This window comes from Lathyrus oleraceus, chromosome 5 (assembly GCF_024323335.1).
Source record: "Lathyrus oleraceus cultivar Zhongwan6 chromosome 5, CAAS_Psat_ZW6_1.0, whole genome shotgun sequence".
NCBI classification, from domain to species: Eukaryota; Viridiplantae; Streptophyta; class Magnoliopsida; order Fabales; family Fabaceae; genus Lathyrus; species Lathyrus oleraceus.
The window spans coordinates 274424015-274431048 of NC_066583.1; the positions used below are offsets into that span (position 1 = coordinate 274424015).

The window sequence follows — 7034 nt, forward strand, 5'->3', positions numbered from 1 at the left end:
TTTGGTGGTACAGGTTGCATAGGTTGATTTGATCTTGGGGCTTGATAACTAGGTCTCGGAGGTGCATTATTTTGGATAGGGTTATTGTTTTTATAAGAGAAGTTCGGGTGATTCCTCCATCCAGGGTTATAGGTATTCAGATATGGGTTCCCTTGGGTGTAGTTCACTTGCTCAGAGTGGGTTTCGTTTAATAGACTGCAGTCTGCAGATTGGTGTCCTTTGGCTCCACATATTTCACAATTCGACGAAACTGCGGCTATAGTACTCGGGTTTGTGCACATATGCTCGACCTTAAGGGCTAATGCGTCCATTTTAGCTTGCATCATGTCTATAGAGCTTAGTTCATGCACTCCTCCTTGGGCTTCCTTCTTCTCAACTGTCGCTCGTTCGACTCCCCATGATTTATGGTTTTGAGCCATATCTTCGATGATGGCACTAGCTTCAGGATAAGGTTTGTTCATCAGAGCACCGCTTGCGGCAGCGTCGATGGTCATCTTAGTGTTATAGTGAAGTCCATTATAGAAGGTTTGAATGATTAACAAATTTTCTAAACCATGATGTGGGCATGCTTGTAACAACTCTTTATATCTCTCCCAAGCTTCGAACAACGATTCTCCTTGGTTCTGGGTAAATCTAGTTATATAGTTTCGAAGAACGACGGTTTTACTTGGGGGAAAGTATCTAGCAAGGAAAAATCTTCTAAGGTTATCCCAAGTCGTAATGGAATTGGGTGGAAGGGAATCTAACCATGATAGGGCTTTATCTATGAGGGAAAAAGGGAATAATCTCAAACGTATTGCCTCAGGAGAAGCTCCATTGGTTTTAAAAGTGTCTGCTAATTGATGAAATATTTTTAAATATTGGTTTGGGTTCTAGGTAGCGAGACCTGCGAATTGTCTCTGTTGCACTAGTTGCAACAGGGACGGTTTAAGTTCGAAATTATTAGCTGGTATGGTTGGGTTTACTATACTAGAACCAGATTCTTCGTTGGATGGTTGAGCGAAATCCTTAAGAGGTCTTTGGTTTTGATCTTCGGCCATATCTCTCTTAATTCTATGAAAGAATAAACGTGCGCGAGCGTAACATTCAGGTTCTGCTAGAGGGTATATTAAGCTTAAACTTCCGGTGCTGCGAGTTCTTCGCATTGACCGGCAGGAAATAGCCTAAGTCTAAACGGTATAACAACAAAGAAATGAAATTTGACGAAATTGGTCCCCGACAACAGCGCCAAAAACATGATGCGTGCTTTTCGCAAGTATACGAACGCGTCAGAGTAATATAAAAGATTGTCGAATCCACAGAGACCAAGTGTCAATCTATCATTATCTATTGTTATGGTGTTTATCAAAGGCAATCAAAATAGGTGTTTTTAGAGTGTGCAATGAAAAGTAAAGTGCTGAATAAAGTTCAATTAATAAAGATAGGGTCGAATGTAATTCACATAATCAATTAATAATCCAAGTACTTGCTAATAGAGCTACTCATGGGCAGTGTTTCCTACTTCGAAAAGAACTAATTTAACAGGAACTGTCGCTTTCGCGTATTCAGAAATGAGTTGTACTCCCTAATCAAACCCTCTTATTGTCACTTATAAAAAGGCGTGCATTGCGTTAGAGTAGTAAACCTATTTTTAAGAAATATAGTATCTTGACTAAGTTGAAAAGTATTTTAACCTGGATTTCTTAACCAAAAGAGGTTCTCACGAACCAGACTCTAAACTTATAAACGCGTCCGAAAATAGTTTTAAAATCTCTTTTCTTCTTAAGTTAAAAACTCCTAATGAACTAAACAAAGCGCTTTCACTATTTTTGAAATAGTTAAAAACAATTAAGTTTAAATAGACGTTGGACGACTTTCGATCTTACCCAACGGAAATTAAATGCCGGAAAACTTAAGTTGAAAGTTAAAATAACCCTTAAGCGTTTCTACAAACAATTGTACGGATTATCGGTTCAATTGCGATCCTTACATGCTAACCTTATAGGTTTAGTTAGACATGGTAAAGTAAATGTGCATTTAAATTAAATAAAAGTAGTGCGAGTGCGGAAAGTAAATAAAAGTAGTGCGAGTGCGGAAAGTAAATAAAAGTAGTGTGAGTGTGGAAAGTAAATAAAAGTAGTGCGAGTGCGGAAAGTAAATAAAAGTAGTGCGAGTGCGGAAAATAAATAAAAGTAGTGCGAGTGCGAGAAATAAATAAAGTAAAGTGAGTGCGAGAAATAAATAAAGTAAAGTGAGTGCGGGAAATAAATAAAGTAAAGCGAGTGCGGGAAATAAATAAAGTAAAGACAGTGCGGGAAATAAATAAAGTAAAGACACTGCGAGAAATAAATAAAGTAAAGACAGTGCGGGAAATAAATAGATAAAGGTAAGGCAATAAAAACCTGCTCCAATCGGAGGGTTGAATAAAATGCAAAGCGGAAATGAAAATGGCGGCGGGATTAACTTCCTTCCAAAGTGCTCCAAACTCGATTACAAACTCAATCACAAAACTCGATTACACAATTGTGGTAAGACCCCAATGCGAAGCGATTACCACTTTAAAATACTGAATATATGCCTAAGTGAAACTAAGTTTGTTCTAAGTTTGGATCTGCTCTAAGTTTGGATGATTGAACAAGTGAATTCGAGTCTCTATTTATAGGAAAGTAAAATGGTGGAAATGACAAGGATGCCCTTCAACTTGAAAATGGGAGGGAAAACTTTTCCTCTTGTGGCGCCCGCCACAAGGCCAATCTGAGGCGCCTTAGTGGAAGTAGTGGGGAACGTGGCAGTTGAGGGAAGTTGAGCTAGGACACGTCATGGCAGGGTCTATGGCGCCAACCACAAGTACAAAATGCTGAATTTTAGGGTTTTTAGCTCTTTTTCACTCCTTTTCTTGATCGGGGCTCCGATTAAAGTAAAAACCTGAAAACAAAGAGAAACATAGTAATAACACAACAAAATAACAATAAAACTACTAAAATGCATGCGAAATCGGAGTCGAAAATATGGTGAATTTCAGTGTCATCAATCTTCACCACAACTCAGTCAGAGGAGCTAGCATCTTCATCAGCTTCAGACCTATAACTGCCATTTGATTTATCCTGAGATTCAGACCTCTCACTAGAGGCGTGGGCTTCTGTTTCCTTGGCTTGACCAACATTTCTCTATCACCTTGCTCCAAGCTATTAATCAGAACCTCTAAAGCTTCTTTCCTGGATTTAGCTACCCTTATCCCAATCTCCAATTCCTTACAAGTCTTTTTCAGTTCAACAATCAGACCACCTTGAGAGGTTGACTTCTTTACAGCAGATGTCATGACAATGTCATTGACATGACTGCCTTCAAATGGTTTGTAATGAACTGACAAGGGAGGTTTTCTTCTTCTAGGGATATCACTTGTGCTCAGAATTCCAGGTTGCTGGCTCAGGATTATCCCACAAATTATTGAGGGAAAAGCTATGGGCAGCTTCACTGCATTTGTAGAAGCATGTTTGACAATTTGTTCAAACATGAATCTACCATAATCAAAATTAAGCTTAGTCCCAATAGCAAATATGAGCCTTCCAAGAGCATTTGAGATTGTAGAGATGTGATTTGTTGGTACCCAGTTTGCTGACCCTATCTTGTGTAAGATAGCATATTTCACAGTTAATTTTCCAGCAGAGAGATGCTTCTTGCTTAGCCACTCCTTGACCTGTCCATCAGTTATTTCCCTACAGACCTCATTGTCGGTGGCCTCTAGTTTACCAACACCTTCTGTTCCTCTTCCTAGGAACTTATTAATCCTAGTTGGAGAAAACTTCACACACTTTCCTCTAACAAACACCTTACAAAACTCTTTGCTGTTCTTGTCAGCAATGTCCTCAGGGATGTTCACCACAAATTCTTTAACAAGATCTTTAAAACACTGAGATAACCCACTAACAGTCTTCATTAATCCAACAAACTTAATCAGGTCCATGACCTCTTTAACCTCCACAACATCCTTTCCCATTTCTCTTTTCACTTTGCTGCACCATCTTCAAGATGGAAGGAAATGTTATCTAGGTGTATAGCAGCAACCTTTGCAGGGGATTTTCTAACAGTTGACTTTTTGACAGAAGAGATGTCAGGGACATCGTCTTCAACATCCTCCTCTGAATCAGAACTTTCTCTTACTTTTCTCTTCTTTACCTCCACTTTACTTCAAGACTTTGAAGGACCTACAACAATAGCCTTCTTACCAGTTTTGGCTGTCATCATCTCAGCCACAAACCTACCCTTTTTGGTCTTCATCCTCTTAGCAACACTTGGCTTCAATTGATGAAGCAAGCTATCATCTTCATCATCTGAGCTCTCATCTTCCAAGTCAATCACCTTCTTAGCAGAGTCATGCTTCTTAGACTGAGAAGCATCTACAAATTTCTTACAAGTCAAGGTTTGCCCTAAAGATCATAATCCTTCAGCAGCTATATCTTTTTCAGACCTAGATGACTCATCATCTTTCTCATTGTGAGGTTCAACCTTAGGAGAGGGGTCCCTTCTCAATAGAGGAGTCGAAACTCCCTTTACTTAGTGTCCTTCATTAAGGATCCTCGTGACAAGATTTCTAATGACACGATCAGTATGATGTATGTCATCCTTAGAGCTAGGGTTATCAGAACTGTTACCTTGAGTATGTCATTCAGTGGAGGATGGACCAGGAGCGTCTCCTGGGATGACTGATAGGGGAATCACTTCCAAAATGTCTTCATTAAGAAAGTCCATAAAGGGTGTCCTAGCTTTGTGCGCAAGTTTGGTGTTTTTAGAACCAGAAGATGAAGGATGTTGTGACATCTTGTTGAGCTTGTGGAAGGAGTTATGTTTCCCTAGTAGAGAAGGTTGATGAAGTTTGAGGAAGGTGGAAATGTTTGAGCTGAGGTTGCGTGTGAAAATTCTATAGATGGAAGTTCCAATACTAGGTAATGATTTACCATAAATGGGGCACTTTCTTTTAAGTTGGTAGACAATATTTTTATTACCTTTTCCACTCCAAATTAATTGCTACAAATTCTCATAGATACAAATCCCTAATTTCCCTCTTAGACATTCAAATTGATTAGCATCCAAAGCCTTTGTAAATATATCCTCTAATTGCATTTCAGTAGTAACATGCTCCAGGACTATAATTTTCTCTTCCACTAGCTCTCTAATAAAATGATGACGTATATCAATATGTTTTATCCTGTTGTGCTGAATAGGATTCTTAGAGATATTTATAGCACTCAGGTTGTCACAGTACAATGTCATGACATCTTGCGTGACATTGTATTCAGTCAACATCTGTTTCATCCAAACCAGTTGAGAACAACTACTTCCAGCTGCTATGTATTCAGCTTTAGCAGTGGACAGGGACACACAATTTTGTTTCTTACTAAACCATGATATTAAGTTGTTCCCCAAGAAGAAACATCCTCCTGATGTTCTTTTCCTATCATCAGCACTTCCATCCCAATCAGCATCACAGTATCCAGTCAGCATAGATCCTGATCCATGAGTATACAACATCCCAAAGTCACTGGTGCCATTGACATATTTTAGTATCCTTTTCACTTGGTTTACGTGACTGGCTTTTGGTTCAGCTCGATATCTAGCACAAACACCTACAGCAAAAGCAATGTCAGGTCTGCTTGTTGTGAGATATAACAGACTTCCTATCATGCTTCTGTAGAGACTTTGATCTACACTAACACCATTTTCATCTTTGGAGACTTTCAGATGTGTAGGAGCAGGTGTCCTTTTATGACTTGCACTCTCCATGCCAAACTTCTTAACAATGTTTTTGTCATATTTGCTTTGAGATAGAAAGATAGAATCTTCCATCTGCTTGACTTGTAGCCCAAGAAAATAGGTCAGCTCTCCAACAAGGCTCATTTAAAATTCAGACTGCATTATTTTAACAAAATGTTCGACCATCTGATATGACACCCCACCAAACACAATATCATCCACATATATTTGAGCCACCAAGAGTTTTCCTCCTTCATTCTTAACAAATAGGGTCTTGTCAATACCTCTCTTCCTGTATCCATTGTTAGTGAGGAACACTGTGAGTCTATTATACCAAGCCCTAGGAGTTTGTTTCAAACCATAGAGGGCTTTCCTCAACTTGTACACATGCTTTGGAAGATTTGGATATGTAAATCCTTTAGGTTATTCAACATATACTTCCTCATTTAAGTAGCCATTAAAGAAGGCACTTTTTACATCCATTTGGAACAGTTTAAACTTCAGAATACATGCCACTCTAAGCAATAGTCTAATGGATTCAAGGCGAGCTACAAGGGAAAATGTTTCATCAAAGTCAACCCCTTCAACTTGAGTGTATCCTTGTGCTACTAATCTTGCTTTATTTTTAGTAACCACCCCTTGTTCATCAGATTTATTCTTGTACACCCACTTTGTTCCAATGACATTTATTCCTTCAGGTCTTGGAACCAGTTCCCATACTTCATTTCTCCTGAATGGGCCTAACTCTTCCTGCATGGCATTGATCCATAATTCATCAGTCAAAGCTTCCTTGACATTCCTAGGCTCAATCTTGGACACAAAACAACCATGTGAGATTACTTCCCCTGATCTAGTTGTGACCCCTTTATTTGGATATCCTATAATGAGATCTTTAGGATGATCCTTCTGAGTTCTGATAGAGGGTCCCTTGTTCATTTTGTCAGCTTCAGGTTCAGCTTAAGTGAGTTCACTCTCATTACTTTTGTCTGGGAAATCAGTTCGGGGATCATTTAGGGATGTCTCAACATTGTCTATGACATCAGTCTACTGATCATCAACCACAACATTGATAGATTCCATCATTACTTTTGTTATGGAATTAAAGACTCTAAAAGCTCTGCTGTTTGTTAAGTAACCTAGAAATATTCCTTCATCACTCTTGGGATCCATCTTCCTTCTTTGTTCACGATCAGTCAAGATATAACATTTACTACCAAACACATGGAAATATTTGACTGTAGGTCTTCTCCCTTTCCAGACTTCATATAAAGTAGTAGGAGTCCCTTTCTTCAAGGTTACTCTGT

At 38.9% G+C, this 7034-nt stretch overlaps 1 non-coding gene across 1 annotated transcript; it reads left to right on the forward strand.

Annotated features, from left to right (window-relative positions):
- Positions 1–549: 549 nt before the first annotated feature.
- LOC127090153 (small nucleolar RNA R71) lies at positions 550–656 on the forward strand. Its single transcript, XR_007791683.1, has one exon. It is a non-coding gene; the product is annotated as a small nucleolar RNA R71 (small nucleolar RNA).
- Positions 657–7034: the final 6378 nt, after the last annotated feature.